This window comes from Rhinolophus ferrumequinum, chromosome 6 (assembly GCF_004115265.2).
Source record: "Rhinolophus ferrumequinum isolate MPI-CBG mRhiFer1 chromosome 6, mRhiFer1_v1.p, whole genome shotgun sequence".
NCBI classification, from domain to species: domain Eukaryota; kingdom Metazoa; phylum Chordata; class Mammalia; order Chiroptera; family Rhinolophidae; genus Rhinolophus; species Rhinolophus ferrumequinum.
This window is the reverse complement of record NC_046289.1, coordinates 32,963,636-32,985,225: the sequence shown is the minus strand read 5'-3', so window position 1 is coordinate 32,985,225 and position 21,590 is coordinate 32,963,636.

The window sequence follows — 21,590 nt, the reverse complement described above, 5'->3', positions numbered from 1 at the left end:
GATGGAGATTTCTGATTGAGAGAAGCTGACAGGGATATTCCAGGTGTAACAAAATGAGTAAGAATTTGTTGAGGAAAATTTCTAGTTGTCAAATACAAAACATTTCTGATTTTTGTGGTTCTAGCAAATGTCTCCATCGGAAAGAAATTATTTCATATCCAAACTGACTCTAGAGTTAATTTGAAAATAAAATGTGAGCTTTCTAATGAAATAAGAGTCTGTTAAAAGAACGTGGAATTTAGAATGAGAAGACTTTCTTGCATTACTTCTTAGCAAGTTCTTTAGTTCCATAAGGGTCGGCACCTTCATTCCTGTGTAGCTTGGGGTTTAAAGGTCCATTCTGCAGGCAGAATGGGCGCAGCTCTTGGTTCTTCCACTTTGCTGCTGTATCATCTGGGTAAAAAAAAAAAAAAACCCAAAATATCTGGCCCTGTTTTCTTACCTATAAAATGGTAAGATGTTAAAGTGTATATAATTTAAATAATGTCCATAGCACAATATGTAGCTCACGGTACATGTTACTTATTATTGCCATTATTGGTGCTTATTTTGTGCCATGTACTATGGTAAGCATTTAATTTTAATTTTTACTTCTCTAATTAAAAGTTTACCAGAAGAATTCATGTACTTAGCTTAAAAAGTCAAAATACAATAAGGCATACCACAACAATCAAAGTTCCTTGGCCCATCTCACCTACTCCATTCCATTCCACTTTCAACTTTTTAAGTTGTTTCTTCTTTTTAATTTCCATATTGTAAATATTCCATATAGTAAATATTGTGCTATTTTTTGAATTATACATTTTATACATTACCTATAGACTTTTGTTTTGGCATGTCTGCTTTTTCTTTTCTTTCCCCCAGCACTTCCTCTCCATCCAATATGGATATATCTCAACATGGTAATATCAATATTATTACTACATGCAGATCATCACCTGCTCTAATGGTGTACTCTGATTACTCTTCTTTCTTTGTTTTTCCAACTTTTATTTTCCTGAAGCTGTGAAGTATCTTTCTCTTTTGTGCATCTCTGTCTCTTTCCCTCTCTCATTTTGGTGTACTTAGTTTTCTATGTATATGACTATCATTAAGTTTTCACAAATTCCCAAACAGGATTTCAAGAGCTCATGGGATTATGTTTTCTATAAGATGAAACAAACCAGTTCTTCTACCAGGTTTTGTTTTTTCTTAGGGATATACTTCTGGGGTTTTCTGTCCTCTTTAACGCTGGACTAATTGTTGCCTTGGCCTGCTGCGCATGTATTCTCTCAGGGCTTCATTTATCTCTCTGTTTCTTGGATTCAGTGCCTTTCTCTTTGGTTTAATTAAGCACTTCCTGTTGTAACTTCCTGAGAAAGCATACATCTGATACAGTTTTCGAGATGTTGATGATAATCTGAAAATGTCATTATTTTACCCTCATATATGATTAATCTCTTAGCAAGATAGAGGATTCTCATTTGGAAACGATTATTTTCAGAATATTATTAAAAAACTTTATTACATTTTTCATAACACACACACATTCTTACATTCACACACCCATGTGCATACTTTTACCTCAATGTATCAATGTGATGAAATGACACAAGCTTTTTGCCATGTGATCTTTTTGTTTGATCTTCCTTTTTACTTAAATAGCTAGCTCTTTCACCTACCAATTTTGAAGTGTTTTTGTTTGTTTGTTTATCTGTTTTCCCATTATCTTCTAACTCCAGTGTTACTCTGGTGGAGACCTACTGACATTTTTATTTCACTTCCTTTGTATATAGTTTGTGATTTATGCTCTGAATCTTTTAGACTCTTCTTTTTTAAAAAAAATTATTGGGGTGACAATTGTTAGTAAAATTACATAGATTTCAGGTGTACAATTCTGTATTACATCATCTATAAATCCAATTGTGTGTTCACCACCCAGAGCCAGTTCTCCTTCCATCACCATATATTTGATCCCCCCTTACCCTCATCTCCCACCCCTCTCCCCCCTTACCCTCTGGTAACCACTAAACTATTGTCTGTGTCTATGAGTTTTTGTTTCTCATTTGTTTGTCTCGTTTTTTTGTTGTTTTTGGTTTATATACCACATATCAGTGAAATCACATGGTTCTCTGCTTTTTCTGTCTGACTTATTTCGCTTAACATTATACTCTCAAGATCCATCCATGTTGTCACAAATGTTCCTATATCATCTTTTCTTACCGCCGAATAGTATTCCATTGTGTATATATACCACAACTTCTTTATCTATTCATCTATCGAACGACATTTTGGTTGTTTCCATGTCTTGGCCACTGTAAACAAAGCTGCAATGAACATTGGAGCACACGTGTCTTTATGTATAAATGTTTTCAGATTTTTCGGGTAGATACCCAGGAGAGGGATTGCTGGGTCATATGGTAATTCTATTCATAATTTTTTGAGGAACCTCCACACTGCCTTCCATAATGGCTACACCAGTCTGCATTCCCACCAACAGTGTATGAGGGTTCCTTTTTCTCCACAGCCTCTCCAACACTTGTTACTATTTGTCTTGTTGATGATAGCCATTCTGACTGGGGTGAGGTGATATCTCATTGTGGTTTTTATTTGCATTTCTCTGATGATTAGTGATGTTGAGCATTTTTTCATATGTCTATTTGCCATTTTTATGTCCTCTTTGGAGAAATGTCCTCTTCAGGTCCTCTGCCCATTTTCAATTGAGTTGTTTTGTTTTTTTTTGTGTTGTGAGTTTCATGAGTTCCTTGTATATTTTGGATATTAGCCCCTTATCGGAGGCACTGTTTGCAAAAACCTTCTCCCATTCAGTTGGTTGCCTCTTTATTTTGTTGATGATTTCTTTTGCTGTGCAGAAGCTTTTAACTTTCATATAGTCCCCATTCGTTTATTTAGCTTTTACTTCCCTTGCCTTTGGAGTTAAATTCATAAAATGCTCTTCGAACCCAAGGTCCATAAGTACCTATGTTTCTTCTATGCAGTTTATTGTGTTGGGTCTTATGCTAAGTCTTTGATCCATTTTGAATTAATTTTGGTACATGGTGACAAATAGCAGTCCAGTTTCATTCTTTTGCATATGGCTATCCAATTCTCCCAGCACAGTTATTGAAGAGGCTGTCTTCCTCCACTGTATGTTTTTTTGCTTCTTTGTCAAAAATCTGTCCATATTTATGTGGTTTTATTTCTGGGTTCTCAATTCTATTCCATTGGTCTATGTGTCTGTTTCTCTGCCAACACCATGCTGTTTTGATTATTGTAGCCCTGTAGTACAAGCTAAAGTCAGGGAGTGTGATACCTCCAGTATTGTTCTTTTTTCTTAACATTGCTTTGGCTATTCGGGGTCTTTTGTGGTTCCAAACAAATCTGATGATTTTTTGTTCTATTTCTTTAAAAATGCCATTGGGATTTTGATGGGGGTTGCATTAAATCTGTATATTGCTTTCGGTAATATGGCCATTTTAGCTATGGTTTCTTTTGGATAAATACCCAGAAATGTGATTACTAGGTCTTTCTTTGTCTCTTGTTATAGCCTTTGTTTTAAAGTCTATTCTGTCTGATATAAATATTATTACCCCAGCTTTTTGTTGTTATTATTTTCATTTTTATGAAATATCTTTTTCTATCCCTTCACTTTCAGTCTATGTGTGTCTTTTGATATGAAGTGAAACCAAAAATGCTACACTGAGGTGACATGTACATCCATATGTTCATTGCAGCATTATTTACAAGAGCCAAGATAAGAAGGCAACCCGGGTATTACTGAATAGGTGAATGGATAAGAAGAGGTGATACATATATACAATGGAATATTACTCAGCCATAAATAAAGAATGAAATCTTGTCATCTGCAACAACATGGATGGACTTAGAGGGTATTGTGCTGAGTGTAGTAAGTCAGACAGAGAAAGACAAATGTCACATGATTTCACTTATAAGTGGAATCTAAAGAATAAAATAAACAAACTAATGAAACAGAAACAAAACTCATAGATACAGAGAACATTTTGATGTTGCCAAATGGTAGGGGGTTTAGGGGTGGGGGCAAAGGAAAAGGGATTAAGTACAAATTTGTTGTTACTCAGAAGTCATGGGGTTTGTAGAGTATAGCATAAGTAATATAGTCAAGGGTACTAGATTTATCAAGGTGATAGATGGGAGGGGGATGGGGCAGGATGAAAAGGTAAAGCAATTGAAATATACAAATTGATAGTTACAAGGTAGTCATGAGATGTAAAGTAAAGCATAGGTAATATAGTCAATAATATGGTAATAACTATGTATAATCCAAGGTGGGTACTAGGCTAGTCAGGGGGATCACTACTTAAATTATATAAATGTCTAATCACTATGCTGTACACCTAAAGTTAATATAAAATAATATTGAAAGTCAACTGTAATTGAAAAATTTTAAGCGGGGGGAAGGTGAAGGTGAATAAGAGGTTCAAATTCCCATGTATAAAACAAATAATTTGGGGGGATGTAATGTACAGCATGGGGAATATAGTCAATAACATTGTGATAGCATACAGTGTCAGAGAGTTGGTGATCACTTCTATAGGTATATAAATATAGTGTACACCTGAAACTAATATAGTATTGTATGTAGATGTATTTTAATAAAAATGTTTAAAAAAGTGAACATCAGATATTTCCAAATTCATAGGTCAATTTCTCAAACATAATTTTTGGGAAAAGAAGCCAGACAAAAAAGAATATATATGTTACATACATTTATTTAGGTAAAGTTCCAAAACAGGCAAAGTAATACTATAGTGTTAGAATACTGAATTGTAGTTATCTTTGAAAGGAAAAGGAAAGAGTTGTATACTTGGAAAGGTGATAAAGGGGTTGGGTTCCAGTTTTCTGGAAGTATTTTATTTTTTGACTTGTCTGGTGGCTATGTAAGTGTTCACTATGCAATATTCACTGACTGTTTATTTATGTTTTAGATACTGTTTGATATGTGTGTTATATTTTACAATAAAAATATTTTTTTTAAAAGGATGAGGAACCAAAAATAATAGTTGAAAATCTATCTGCATAGTCAAAGGTGGACAACTGGGTAGCCTTCACTGAAGAACTAATGGGCAGGGATCTAGAGTTTCCTGAGGGGATCCTAAATGTCAATATGTTAATATTTATTACACCCCTCTACCCCCACAAGTGATTCTGTTATTCCACAGAACAGTCTACCAATTAATTGCCTGAGGCAGCATTGCCTGGCTGCCAGCATTCCTAAAGCGGAATGTAGAAAAGAGTTGGGGATCTCATTCAGTATGCCAATTTTAACGTAATCTGCCTATTTTCAGTCGGGTACTTTCTCTTACCCCAGTCTTCCTGGTTTGGAATGTCCATGGTTCAGTTTCTCCACCAAATAAATACTGTTTTGTGGACAGACCAGAGAATGCCTAGTTATATAACTACTTCTAATACCCATTTTCAAACAAACTTCTTGTTTTCACTCTGTGCTTCTCTTCCCTTGTTGGGAGAATGAGTTACCACTATTTCCCAAGCTTTTCTGGCATGTTATGTTATGAAATGTCTTGTTTCTTGGTTGCATGCGCCCTTACCCCTGCCATGTGCACTTGGCTTCAGACTTTTTAGATCTTCCGTTCTTCTGTCCATAAGTTATCTTCCAAGATCTTCTGATTTTTTTTTCCAATTTCTTTTTCTTTTTGTCTTTGTGGGGTTGAATTATAGTTGAATTGTATCTACCCAAATTTCACATGTGGAAGTCCCAACCTAATACCTCAGAATATGACTTTATTGGGACATAGTGTCTTTACAGAAGTATTCAAGTTTAAAATGATGTCATTAGGGTGGGCCCTAATCCAATAGACTAGTATTCTCATAAAAAGGAGAAATTTGGACACAGAGACCTGCATAGAGGAAATACAATGTGAAGGGACCTGGGGAGAGACAGCCATCTACGAGTTAAGAAGAGAACAGATCCTTTGCTCAAAGTCCTCAGAAGAAATTATCCTGTTGACACCCTGACTTTGAGTTATATTCTCCAGAACTGTAAGACAATACATTTCTGCTTTGTTTGAGCTCCCCTTCACCAGTCTATGGTACTTTGTTATGGCAACCCTAGCAAACTAATACAATGACTTAAATTATCCCCCATCAGTATAGTAGCATTTTAGGAAGGAACAGAGAAAAACCTATATTTAACAGGAAGTCCTGTGAGGCATTTTACATGTATTTTACTTAATGTAGGTGCCACTCTATAAATGAAAAAGTTTGTATAAATGATAGAGAATCTGAATTCAGGCGCTCGATTCAAACCTCAAGCTCTCAATTACTGTATTAAACCTCTCTGAGCTTCTGTTTTAGAGAGGGGTAACATAGATCTTATTGATAAATTTTAAAAGGACAAAAGTGTCAGTGAAACTGCTTTGTTGTCAACTAAATCAGTTATAATTATACTTGTTATTATTTAATATAGGTGAGAAGGAAGATGGGCTGATATTTGTTGAGTTCTTTCTGTATGCTTTCCTTACACAGTCCAATTTGGATGCTATTGAGGATTGTATAATCATTAACATTTTAGAGAACTCAGGCTCAGAAAATTGAATAATTTGTCTTAGATTGTAACGTCAAAACATGGGGGAGACGGGGTTCGAATGAAAATTTGGATGCCACCTTCATCACACTCTTTCTGTTAATGTCCTGCAAGGAGAGAACCAAGTCACATGGACAGAAACTGAACCAGATCTAGAGATACTCCAGAGACCAGGCTGCTCCATTGTCTTACAGTATAATACCTTCAGGACTCCTCTGTTGGTTTGTGATGATTTCACTGATCTGATGGGATTCAGACCTAGATATTTTGATACTCATTGTGGGCTCCATGGATTCATAGCTTCAGCATGACCTGGAAGCAAAGTTTCTGACCTCTCCCCAGACTTCCTGAATCAGAATCTACATCTTAATAAGATTCTCAGGTGATTTGTATGCACAATAAAGCTTGAGAGACACTTAGAGTAACATTAGGAAGCTAGAGAGCTGAATTAATATCAACTGAACCCTGTCCTGCAGGAGATTGACCTCTTTCCTTTTTGTTCATTGTCAGTTCTCAATGGTTTCCTGTTTTCAGATCTGTCTCTGATGTTTCACATTCATTATCCTTCTCTCTCTTACCCAGTTCCCTCAGCGAAATCCTCCTATCTGTTCATGGTTTTTCTTGAAAAAGTCCTTTTATGAGTACCCTCTGGACTGCAGGCCTTCTTACTCACCCAGGCTCACTCTCTCTCTTTTTGCTTCATATTCTGTTTTCTCAGAAAGTTGCTAACTATCATGAATAATTTAGGATCTCCTTTATAGTTCACCACTTACCGTGTGTATGAAAGTTCCTATTTCCTCAAACTCAGCAGTCAACTCTTCCTCATTAATGAAACTCTTCCTAGGGTGGAAATAACCTAGGGTTCTCCACTCTGAGGAATTTTTAAAACAACTATTTACAAATGGGAGCAGAGCTTGATATGTCTTTTTAAGTTCTTTTTCTTTTCTTATAATTCACGGTGTGGAATATGGTGACTGTACCCTCAGTGTTTCTTGAATTACTGTTCCAAGAAGTTGAGCATTTATCTAACTCCTTTACTGACTATAAGATGGGAAAGGCCCTTGACTTGTTTTTGACTCCTGGTGAATGTTTTTTGTATTGCATATCTCGGAGTGAATGGCCTTCTGTCTTCACATACATCTATTCTCCCTGAGTGTCCTGAAATGTCTTATATGCTAGAACTACATGCCGCATGCCATTAACGTCCTGTATGCTGTACAGAATTCCCATTGGTTTAGGGTAGGTAGTTTGCACAGAGTGGTGGAGGTAAACTGAATGTTTTATGAGCCCAGTTTTCTTTATATGTACCAGAGGTAGTTCAATTCTGACAAGAGAAATTGTATTTAGTGTAGGTTCTAATTTACCTCTGTTGCTTGGAAGATTACATGTATTCAAAATAAATGTTGACTCTTCTGATGTTTAAAAGTTTTTACATTACTTCCTCTGTCTCCAGAATAAAGACAATACTGACGGGGTTAGGAAGAAAATGAATGAATATACAAAGGGTCTTCAAGGATAGTTAGAAGACTCATCTTATTTAGTAAAGGAATTATTATTTAGTGCCTTATTAGAGGTCTCCAGCCCACCTCCAAAAACAGTACTTTATCAATGAGATTTAAAACCATATGGTATTTAAATTTCCCCATTGCACAACCTTTCTCAGTTCAATTTCCGTGCCTTATCCACAATGTTGTTTGAAAATGCTGTAAGAAAGGACACGGAACCCACAGAACAAAGCTGAAAATTTATAAGGCTCTGCAATCCTTTGAAAAAGAATCAGATGTTTGTGAAACATATTAAAATTTTACTTTCATACTCTTCTCCAAAGCTTGTTTTAGGAAATTACATCTTAAAAATTCAGTCCAAATACAAAAGCAAAATCCTTTTTCTTTGAAATTGTGTAATAAAATCTGGCACAGTTTCATCAAAGGCAAATACCAGAGGCAAAACTGAGAGAAGAGGTTGGATTTGGCAGAAATAGAGTCCATGAAACAAAGTCCTGCTCTTAGGGTCTACGGTGGGGGATTTGATTTCCTAAAACCTGGTCTTTAAACAAAATTTGAAGTTCCTAAATTATAAGGTTCCAGCACATCTATCATTGTGTCCTTTCCTTTTTGATCTTTCTTAGGACGTCTTCTGCCTATAACCTCTTCTTCCATTCTCCACCCTTTTTCTGTGTTTGGATTCCAGAACTTCTCCTTCTTCTTCATCACTTTCCCCATTTTGGGATGGCTGGCCTCACCCAGAATCAAACAAGAGAATCCGTTTTACTTTTTGCAAAACACCCAGATTTCTCTCTGAGCTAAAATTTCACATTTCCAATTGGGATGTAGCTCCTCTGAGGAAAAACTGTGACACTTTGCTTCTGGTGGAATTATGAAATGTGAATTGCCACAGGCAAAGCTTGCTGTTTCTGCAGAGCATAAGCATCTCTATTTTTTTTGTTTTGTTTTGCAGTCAACAACCAATGTTCATGATAATTTTCTAGTTTTAAAAAAAAATCACTGCATTATTTTTTTCATTAATTTGTCGCAAATTTATCCTTAAATAGTAAAACTTTTGGAAGACCCTTTTTAGATGCTCTTGTCCTTTCTCTCTGACATGTGAGGCAATAAGCAGAATGGACTCCCTTTTTTATTTACTGAGCACACACCCTGTGCAAGGCTATGGTCTCAGTAGCCATTATTTGTTAGCTCCCTTATGCCAGTTGCTTATTCTGTATTGCAAGAACGGTTCGTGTATTTTCCTGAATTCTGTTCCTAGCTAGCTGGTAATCTTAAAACATTTTTAAAAATCATTTTAAGAATTGTGAAAAATGTATTACACTGACCTGACAACTTTAGACCAGATAAAGTATGGCCAGAATTTTGGGGTGTTTGCGTTGGTAAAACCCTGGTCTTTGAAGAGTCCTAGGGCACCTTGGAACACCTAGCAGGAGGTCAAGCCATGGATTATGGCTGGGTCCTAAAAGGTACCACATGCCTTACTAAAAAAATATCCCTTCTAAAAACACTATCGCAAACTCCAAAACAGATTGAGTATAGGTTTTTCTTGAAGTTTGGTTTAGCTTCATATTTAAGCAGCATAGTTAACTTTCCCACCCCCAACAAATATTTCTCTGCCTAAGCTTTCCTTCATTTCAATTTGAAATGAGGTTTACAATGCAAATACCATGAGAAGAGGTACTATAATATGAACAACGATCATTATTGGGATCACTGTGTGCAAGGCTATTTTTCTAGTCCCTCCTTTAATCTTTATAACAACTCTCTGCAGTAGTATGATTATCCTTCATCTTCATTCAGTTAAGTAAACTGAGGCCTTGAGAGGTTAACTAACTTACTTCAGATCACCCATGCAGGCACAGCAGAGCCTGGATTCAAACATAGGCCTTCTGATACAATACTAGTGCTTCTAAATGACTGCATTTTCCTTATGGTACCTATGACTTATACTACAGATATTTCAAAATCCAATTCTGAAGTGATTTTGGATAGGGGAAAGGCAAAAGAATGAGGCAACTACGTTACCAAAGGGAGTAGAGAGGCATACTCAAAACGCATTGGTCCAGGAAAGAAAGTTTTCTGGTCAGCATTGTTCACTAGAATGATCCATAGCCTGAGACCAAGTCTTGTTTCTTACTTGTTAAAAACAATTGCCAGTTATCCAGGTAAATGGGCAAATGGTATAGCAACGTCAATAGAAATGATTAGGTATATCCATTATAGGCCCTTTTCTAGGATCCTTCACTCACAGATCCTGCCTTGTAGAAAAATCAGAGATGACAGAAATGTATTTCTGTTCAGAAGATGTCTATCATGACAGTGCAATGCCTGAACAGCATGACAAAGAAAACAAATGGGAAACATCAGAGCTGCCCCTGATTTGCAAACTCATTTATCACGCCAATTAATAGAAACTCTCATGACTCTATAAAAAAAAAAATTCCTGATAGTTGAATTATAACTCATTGGTGGGAAAATTCTCCAAGAATATCTGTGTGTTTTGTATTTATACATAGGGTGAGATCCAGAGGGAGTTCTGTTTGGTTTCCATGCCTGGGGTGAAATAGGTTCATCTCAAGTTTCATGTTGATTCCACGGCATTTATTTCCATGCAATTATTTCTGTATTTTCCACTTCACACCCACCATTTATAAGTTTCCTGTCTCTGAGCAATAATGGTCTCATTAAAACTGCTATTTGACATCTCCTTTTTCTACTGATATTCTGGGAAGCTGTTTGAGCCGTTTGTACAGCTGTGCTCTGTATTTTCCAATCAAGAGTGGCTAGGGAATATGCTAATGAGCTTTCCACACAAATCCAGAGAACATGCCCAGGTAAAGATCATGTGGCTTGAATTTCTATTTTCACTTCTTTCTGACTTAAGTTCTCCAACCAGGCAAATGTGTCAGTTTGAGTACCATCAATGTCAGCAATATACTTCCCTTGCATTTTGGATTTTATTTTCAAATATTTTGCCAGAGGCAATTAAGGCAGAGCTTTGTTTTGGAAACACTGGTGAGTTCTGGCCAAATTCTGCAGGATGAGATTGCCAGGCACAGAGTTCCCAACCAAACTTATTTCTAATGAAAAATAGCAATTAGGTATACGAAATTCTCCTGAGAGCAATGCTGCCACTTAACCATCAAGCAGAACATAGCAGAGCTCATCCACCAGCCTGGAGGGTTTCAGATCTCCCTGCACCTGAGTGCTGACTGAAGGGAGGGAAGAACAGAGAAACTGTAGCAAAGGATGAACGCTAGGGCAGATGAGCTAGCATGACTGAGAGACACTGTGGCAGGAGACGGGAAGTAACAAACCATTGAGGTTTTTGACCAATTTCAGAACCAAATGTGACAGGCACCAGGCAGAAGAAAATAAAATATTTGGCATTAGTGGTGATGGAGGAGTAAGGGGAGAGGCTCCTCCACAGGGGGACATCAGGCAAGGTTGTCACATCAACTACAAGGCTTATACAATGGCATCTTTTAAACTCTACCATAAAGCCAAAGCTATTTAGTATGGACAGCCCACAAGGTTCTTTAAAAACATTTCACATGCCTATCTGTTTCTAGTCTTTTCACATATGCCCAGTCTCATCTCATCCACTCCCTGGCACGAACCCAGTCATACCGTGCTGCTTTCAGTGCTAGGAACACCTCTGTGTGCTTTGCTTGGAACACCCTTCATATCTCCTGTTTTCTCTACTACTTCCTCTCAATGTGCACATTTCACTTGTTCTTGGTAGCCTTTCAATACTAAACTTAAGTTTCCTGTTCTCTAGAAAAACTTCCCTAATGTACACTGACTAATCCTTTGGGTTTCCATAGTTCCTGTGGTAGATACCGCTAGTTGGACTCCCAGTTGTACTTCTCCACTTCTTCCTCATTTATTAGAACCCATCATGGCAAAGACTAAAATACTTGTCTTCCCATACTACCTTGTTGATAGGTGACTGACCCATTTCTGGCAACTGAAATATAGAAGTTTCTAGGTAGAGCTTCTAGGAAAAGTTTTTATTTGTTTATTTATTTTGAAGTATAGTTGACATACAATATTATATTAGTTTCAGGTGTACAACATAGTGATTCTGCATTTATATACCTTACAGAGTGAGCACAATGATAAGTTTAGTGATTATCTGTCTCTGTACAAAGTTATTATGATATTATTGACTATAACACCAGTGATGTACATTACATTCCTATGACATTTTTATTTTATAACTGGAAGTTTGTACTTCTCACTCCCCTTCACCTTTTTCACCCATTCCCCAACCCTCCCCTCCGCCCCCACCCTGGCAACCATCAGTTCATTCTCTGTGTCTATGAGTCTATTTGTTTGTTCCTTTATTTGGGTTTTTTAGAATCCTCATATAAGTCAAATCATATGGTGTTTGTCTTTGTCTGACATATTTTCCTTAGCAGAATACCCTCTAGGTCTACCCATGTTGCCACAAATGGCAAGATTTCATTCTTTTATATTACCGAGTAATATTCCCTTGTATAAGTGTGTGTATCTCTCTCTCTCTGTCTGTCTCTCTCACACACACACACACCACACACACACACACACACACACACACACACACACACACAGATCTTTATTATTCATTCATCTATTGCTTCCTTATCTTGGTGATTGCAAATAATGCTTCAATGAACATAGGAGTGCATGTATCTTTCGAGTTAGTGTTTCTGTTTTCTTCCGATAAATGCCCAGAAGTGAAATTATTGGGTTGAGTGGTAGTTCTCTTTAATTTTTTGAAGAACCTCCATAATGTTTTCCATAGTGGCTGCACCAGTTTACAATTCCTCAACAGAGCACGAGTGTTCCCATTTCTCCACATCCTTGCCAATACTTGTTATTTGCTGACTTTTTGATAACAGCCATTCTAAGAGGTGTGAGATGATATCACGTTGTGGTTCTGATTTGCATTTCCCTGATGATTAGTGACATTGAGCATCTTTCATATGTCTATTCGGAGAATAGGTCTTCTTCGGAGAAATGTCTATTCAGGTCCTCTGCTCATGTTTTAATCATATTTTTATTTTTTTAAAAAAGAGCAGATAACTGGTGTGCTTCCCTTTGGCCTTTGTCTCTTGCTTATTTATTTATTTTTTTCTGGATTGTGAATAAAATGTGTGGTGCTACTTATGTCATTTTGTGACCATGATGATAAAACTCATGTCCAAGAGGATGATGAAATAAAATGATAAAAAAAAGACCCTGTTTCCCTGATGCCATGATTAAATCTGGTTGACTATCCCCAGATTTCTTATAAAGGGAGGCAAATATATTCCTTCCTCTTAAAGCCATTGCTAATTGGGGTTTGGGTTACTTGCTGCCAAATCTGTTTCTGTCCAATAGTGTACATATCATTGTGTTTTAATGGATACGTATTCTTTGGTTCCATAACTATCTGTGAGCCATCTGAGAAGAGGGACTGTTCATTTGTTTGCTCAGCCCTGAGAATACTCTCTAGCACAGGAGCTCAAAACATCTTTCTGAATCTGGGATTTGTAGTGTTACTACAAAAACCAATTTTCTCTTTGCTGATGATCATAACTGCAATTGTCATTAATATTATATATACATCCATAAAACTCATAGCTTTCAAGTATCGGAGAATAAGTCACTGTAATAAGATATAAGTTTGAAATCATGAGATTGATTTTTATATGTGGTTTGTATTCTCAGACTCACAGTTTCATATAAGAGCTATCACTATTCAATCAAAGAGGGTAAATATTGACAGAAATCATAATAAATGAAAGACACGATTAGGCATTTATGTTAGAAAATTACCTTCTTTTTGGAATTCAGTGATTTTTGGATTTTGGGGGAAACTGAATAAACTTGACTATTAACTTTATATAGGGTGTAGATTACAGCCCCCTGCGCTCAAAAAAAAAAAAAAAAAAAACAAAAACAAAAACAAAAAAAACACACAAAAGAACAAAAAAACCCTAAATAAGTGATTGCCTTTCTGTGTGTTTGATACACTCTCACAAGATATAAAATCTTGAGCCACATTTTGGGTTTGATTTCTTTAATTAGGACCAGCAAACTTGAGGCATAATTTCTTTAAGACCATTATTTCTCTGTTTAGCTACAAACGAAAATAGCCTCTGATTCTTACTTGCAAGTCGTCGTCACGCTGACACCATTTTCTGTCACAACGTGGTCCTGATGGGCATGCTTGTGAGTTAGTAAGAGGACCCATCTTGTGAGACCTCTGAGCAGGTCCTTTCTTCCTTTCAAGTTCACTCTCAGGGAGGGCCCGTGGAGCGATCACAGCCCCAGAGCCCAGAGGATGCTCGTCTCCACAGCAAGCGCCCCAGCAGAAGGAGGTCTGGTACGAGGCACGGTCCCAGCACTCCTCAGGCATTCTCAGTATTAACCTTTCAGCAGTCAACGATTGTCCATTGAGTACGTGCATAAGCAAAGACTTGGATTTAAAATCGAGGCCTCCACATAAGAAACTGGCATCTCAACAAAGATCAGAGCTCATTTGGGACATGAATAAAGAGAAACACACAGACTGAATCAATATAAAGACAATCACCCTGGCCATGGTCCCTGAGTGATGATGAGCTGCAATCTGATGTTTCAACCTATTCTAAAGCTTTTTAGGTCACTGTATAGAAAATGCATATAATTAGCCTTTCATGTCTCATTATAGAATGAGACATTGTCATTCTTAACAAAGCTGCTAGTTGTATTTAAAAAAATCGTTCTCGGTTCTTTGTGTAGAAAACTGGACTAAGTAGCTCCTAAGTGATAATTAACACTAAGATATAAGTGCGTAGAGTAGGTGAAATCAGGAGTGGAGGACATCTTGTATAAATATGTCTCCGTGAAGCCCATTTTTTCTATATATGCTACAAATTAATAAGAACATTATCGAGAATTTTTGTTTAGTTTTCTTCTAACCATTACTCTTGGTGAGCAGACCAAAACACATGTTATAATGCATAATAGTTCTGAAAATGTGTTGTACTCTTAAATAAAATTGTTGGATGACTACTTATTTGCAGAAGTACTTGAAACATGATTCATTACTTTATTCAGGAGAACTAGACTTTTTTCCTCCCAATGGGATGAAAAATATAAGGGACAGTGATGGATGGCAATCTTTTCTGGGTGCTTTGCTTATTATCACTTTGCGTTGGCTATGTATGATGGATCACATTTTAAGGGTTTAAGGATATTAATGAGTCAGAGCAAGAAAAACTGGAGTCACATGTGTTTATGTGTATATATGGACGATGCCCCTTTCTTATATACAGTATTACCAAAGATCGCTTATTGTAGATCTGATTACAGATTGATTTTAATCTTTCTGCTGGGGAAATAACCATCATCCTTGAAGGTTGGAAGTATATCTGATGGTTATAAGCTTGGAGTTGAAAAACCACATGCTTATTTTGGAGTATATTAGACAATTATTTATTTTTACATAAAGAGTTACGCAAATAATGAAATGAGTTAGTTCCACTGACTTTTAGAGGAACTAGTAGAGCATTCAGGCCCATCCCTGTCAGTGTGCGATTCATTTATTCTTTCAAGAGACATACATGGCAGACCTAGCAGTCCAGTCACATGGCTGTACAATAGCTGCCTGTGCTTCTCTTTCCAGCTCCCACCCTTCTGGCGTAAGTCCTGAGGCCGCAGTGCTGTTGCTTTGGAGCTCTCTCAGGGCTTGGGCCCTCTTCTCTCAAGTGCACTTCTTTCTTGCTTTATTTCTCTTTAGGCAACCCTTTGAAACTCCCCCTTTTGCAAATTCCTGCTTTGTTTTTATTCCTGCACCTTCAGGGTGGCTTATGATATCTTAATTAATGTTTTTATCTAGTCACTATTGTGACTGCTTTCCAGGGCAATGGCAGGAGGGGAACTTTATAAATAAAGTGATTATTCCTTCAAAATCAAACCAGGCAGTATTTAGCCTCCTTTGTGTGGGTCTGCTGCTCCCTTAGAGGCATCCTCCAGCTGAAATCTGCATCACCAGTGTTTCTTTGCACATGCAAGTAGGAGGGGTCGAATCTCACAACCTGTTTATGAGTTGGTTGATGTTGTTGGGATGCTGTGGGTGGCATCACAGCTGCCACAGCAGGGCAACAACCACAACTGAAGAGTAAGGCAAAACGTGTACCAAAGTGGGAGAAAAATGGTACAATTGGAAGAACTATTCAGCCACAGAAATAGCCCCAGAACCTGGACTGTGTCACTGACATGCCACCGTCACTTGGAAAGTGGGGATAGTATGGCCTCATGATTTTCTTTAATTTCTGCCACAGCACGTTTTCAAATGGTGTCAGATGAAAAGAATGCAGGCAGAGCACCGATTCAGTTTCTCTGCTCCGTGACAAACACACTTGATGCCCTGTGTCTCCCCTGCGCAGAGATAAAGGTTCCAAGCCTAACAGGGCTCTGGAGCAGCAAATATTGAATGTGGAAACTGCATTTGAGAGATCACCATTTCCTTTATTTTAGAGGTGTGAAAATAATCTCGGCCTCAGCAATCATCACTTACAGGAGGGAGGAGAAGACTTATGTCACTGGATGTTACTACATAATTGAGTTTGTTTTTTAATTACAAAGAAGGGTCATGTGGCAGGGAAGTAACTGTCACGGCAGTGCCCTCTTCTCCATTGAGTGCTGCCATCTTTGGCAAACACTACGTCTAGTACAAAAGCTCTGGCTGAGTTATTAATCATGTTTGTCAGGCAAGCTACAATAATCTGCTGCCTGGATACAAGCCAAGTATGGAGTTGCCGGCAGGAAGTGATGATAAAACACTTGATACCTCTCACTTGCAGACTTTGCTCCTGCTAGGGATTAATTTTTTCATCTCCATTTAATTAAAGGGGGTAAAAATGAAAGAAAGTGATTTCAATGATGTCTCATATTCTCGGCTGTCATGTTCTTGGTTACAAAGAAATGGACAACATGAAGGCTGGCAGCAGTGCTGTTTGAATGTAGGGCACGGGGGCTGTGGGCTGTAGGAAGAGGAAAGACCCAGGACTCCTACAGACAAGTATATGCTCTGGCCAAACAGCTCCAGCATTTCCCCTGTAATTGCTATTTCCTTTTCAAGGGGTGCTGAGGTTCCATAAACTTTGCTAATTGAGTCGGCGGAGAAGAAATTACCAGTTACTTACTGGCTATTAGAGCTGTCCCTCAATGTAAAGTCAAAGTTCTTACCTGCCCTTTTCTTTGGGAAAGTCTGAAATCTGATTAGAGCGAGGTACGATAGCTTCCATGGAATCAAAGGTTGAGTACCGATCTTCTATTAAGTTACTTGAAGGACTGAATATTACAGAGGTCTCTACCCTTAGCCAGAAAGGTCTTAACCCCTCTGAAATGACCTCACATGTTTCATAGAATTCAAGGGGTTGCTTCTTTCATTAGAAGTAGCTTTTCTCAAAGTATATTCTTAGGAAAACTGATTCTGTGAGTGTCAAGGGCTCAACGGTGAAGAGGTTTGGAAAATAATAAATGAAATGGGCTTTTAGAATCTTTAACGTGCTATCAGGTATTTTGAGTCTCCAAAACAGAGATACACGACGAGTATCTGATGAGACGGGGTGTATTTTATAGGTCACACTTCGGATAAAATTGTTTTACAGAGTGAATGTCCTAAAGCTTTAGAACAGCTTTCCTCTTCATCCCTATGGTCCAAGAATTTTAATTCTTTCTGGAATTGAAACGTCTGCTCTTCTTAACCTTCATCTATAGTTTAGATACCATACTTTCATCTATAATTAAATGTCTAATAATGTGATCTTTGACTCATATCATCTAGATGTGACATACCATTTTTCTGGCTGCCTAGCATGTGAATCCCCTTATTGGCCTTGGGGAATCTCCCACTGTGTGGCTATGAGTGACAGGCCAGGAAACCTCTCCTGTTCCATGGCAGAGAGCTATGGACATATGACCGAAGCTTAGCCAATTGGATGTTCCTGCTCCAGACAAATACAGGAGAAAAAACTAGCATTTGCTGTAATACTCTGCCTTGTTTAAGGAGAATAAGTCAATTTGGGCTCTCTTAGCAGGAGTGTGTATGAAGGCTGTGCCATTGCCTGTTTACTGCTTATTCATTTTTCCCCTGAGTCTTGAACTTCAACTAGAAAGGGCCCATAACTAGCATGGAATCCTCCCATTCTTGAGTTAGCAAAGAATCTACAAATTAGAAAAAAGACTATGTCCAATGTATAGATTAAAGTGCAGGCCTATGATTGGTTTATGTTCTGGGCAAAGGCAGCAGAGCGGAGTGGCCCGAGCCAGGAGACCTGGATTCTGTGCCAATCTTTCTCATCATCTTAGTCAGGTTAAGAAAGAATGATTTGAAAATGAGTTCATTATTTCAGCAATGTTGGAATTTTTATAGCCAAACAAAAGTTCATTGATATAGCTGAGTTTTAGGCAAACTAAAGCTCAATTTCTTGAAAATGAAATTAAATGTGTAAATTAAATTAAAAATTAAAGGTGGTACAGAGCTTCACTTCTAAAAGGAGAGGTAGACCAAGTGATTGTTTTGCAAATTGAATTCTGCTGAGCTCTGCTGGGGCAATGTCTCAAGGGCTGCTTGGGGATGGCCACGGGAGGTTAGGTTTTGGGCAAAATTTCAGGTCCATTGCACAACTTCAACCAATAAAACTTGTTTTGTTTTTATTGTTTTGGATTTGGATACTAATACTCTTATTAAAGCTTTAATATGAACAAAAGTTAGAAAACCAACAAATGGGATGATCCCTAAGCGCCATTCTGTGCGTAGCATTGTAAGCCTGTATTAGCAACGCTTCCGTGATGGCACTTGTTAAACTATTAATGCCTTCCATTCTTTCCATCATGCCTTCTGTCCTCTTTGTTCACACATGGAAAAATAGTATTTTCTGAAGCTTCAAGACACCTTTCCACGATTTTCCCATCTCTCCTGTAGAGCATAGGGCTTCAGGGTCTGCCCTTTTTAAATGCACTCTCTACATTGAAAAGATATATTCCAAAACCCCACTAATTATTTAGCAATGTTTATTAAGCACCCTCAAGTGGGTAGTGACAAATTGATGCTTTCCCAAACCTGGAACACAAGGAGCCACACCTGTGAGGAACCAACATCCAACTGCTAGCTATTCTCTCCTGATGGGCTTCAATCACTAAATCCCTCCTCGTCTGCCTCCCCTCTCCACCCTCCCCTAGCCCAGCCCTCTCAGCCCCACCACCACATAGGAACACTTGTAGAGAGAAGAGAGAAAAGGAGAGAAGCCAAAATAATACTAAGATGCCTAATTAAAAATAAAATTGTAAATTTGTTTTTTGACCTAAATCCTGTATTTTCTTATTCTGTATGGTTTATTGGCTCTGCTTATTACAAATTCTCACTCTCTTGGTACAGCCTTAGAAGTCAATTTTCAGAGATGAATTGTCTCATAATTTTTTTTTTTTTTATTGAATGTCAGTGCACAAATACTCCAGATTTAGCTTCATTGTTACCTCCTCCCTATAGCCCACCTTGATTTCCCAGGATACAAACTTCACCTCTGTGTCTCATAACATTGTCACAAACCCCTCTGCTGCTGTTTATCCTGCTTCACTAGTGTGTGTGGGTCTTTCTGTCTAGACTGTAAATTCCCTGAGGGCAGGGACTATGCCTCTGAGATTCACGGCGCTTCCATAGCAGTTAGCACAGGGGAGCCTAGTACCTGCACTGTAGTACGTGTTTCTTAGATATTTGCTGAGTATTTGCTTCCCCTATTCCTAAGTCCTAGAAACACACATTGGAAATGAAAAACAAGGTTTGGACTAGGCCTGCCTAGTATTACATAACCTCTGAAGTTTGTTGGTTGTTGATTTTTTTATTGTATTCAAGGCCATCTGGACATGGGCAAGAGGCTTTATTGGCGATATTAGAAAAAAAGAGTTACATAATTAGCCCTGGGCACACTTCTCTGTTAGTGATTGCGTCGTGGGGTACGCATCCTATCAATGCACCAGTCAACAAGATTCTCTGCCTTGTTCCCCCAAACTCACAGACTCACAAAATTGTAGGGGCCATGACCTCTTGTCCAGTCCTCCATATCATAGAGGACACAGAAGTTAAATAACTCGCCATTCAATCAACAAGGAACTTCAATCTAGATTTAGTGATTCCAGTGTATACTCTCCTTACCCCCCACCCCCTTACAGCTAGATTATAGAGGAGGGGTTTCTTAAAAGTACTTCACAAGTGATATTAAGTGGCTGCTCCCTGCGGGTGGCCTGGGTGGCTGAGTACCTTTAGTTAAGTCTTGCTGCAGACGACTGAGTTTTGCCAGTATCTTAACATAAAGAACACCATAGACTAGTTCCACTTTAGTTTTGGACATTCATTTTTACGAGTTTCGTTATGTGGGTAGCAGAAAAGGAGAACTCCTTCCCCTCCCTTGGGATATGAGCAACCACCATACTTGGTTTTATATACAACTTTTTGTATTAGTTTCCGGTGTACAAAACAACATAATGGTTAGACATTTATACCCCTCCCAGAGTGATAACCCCACCCCTCAAGTCTAGTACCCCTCTGACATCATACATAGCTATTACAATACCATTACCATTGACTATATTCCCTATGCTGTACTTTACATCCTGTGACTATATATACAGGATTACATAATTAAAACGACTATATATAGTTTTAATTATATAATATATATATTTAATTATAGTTGACATTCAACGTTATATATTAGTTTCACATGTACAGCACAGTGGTTAGGCATTTATATAATTTATGAAGTGATCCCCCCGATAAATACAGTACCCATCTGACACCTTACAACGTCTTTACATTATTGATTATATTCCCCATACTGTATTTCACATCCCTGTGACTATTTTGTGACTACCAACTTGTACTTCCTAATCCCTTCACCTTTCTCACCCATCCCCCCACACCCGTTCCATCTAGCAACTACCTATTTGTTCTCTGTGTCTATGAGTCTATTCCTGTTTTGTTTGCTCCTTTATTCTGTTTTTAAGATTCCACATATAAGTGAGATCATGTGGTATTTGTCTTTCTCAGTCTAACTTTTTCATTAGCATAATATCCTTTAGGGCCATCCATGTTTTTGTAAATGGTAAGATTTCATTCTTTTTATGGCAGAGTAATACTCTATTGTATAAATGTACCACAATTTCTTTATCCAATTGTCTATTGATGGGAATTTTGGTTGTTTCCATGTCTTGGCTATTGTGAATAGCACTTCTGTAAAAATAAGAGTGCATACATATTTTCAAATTAGTGTTTCGGGTTTCTTTGGATAAATACCCAGGAGTGGAATTGCTGGGTCATAAGGCAGTTCTATTTTTAACTTTTTGAGGAACCTCCCTACTGTTTTCCATAGTGGCTGCACCAATCTGCAATCCCACCAACAGTGCACAAGGGTTCTCTTTGCTCCACATCCTTGCCAGCACTTGTTGTTTGTTGATTTATTAGTGATAGCCATTCTGACAGGTATGCGGTGGAACAGCCACCATAC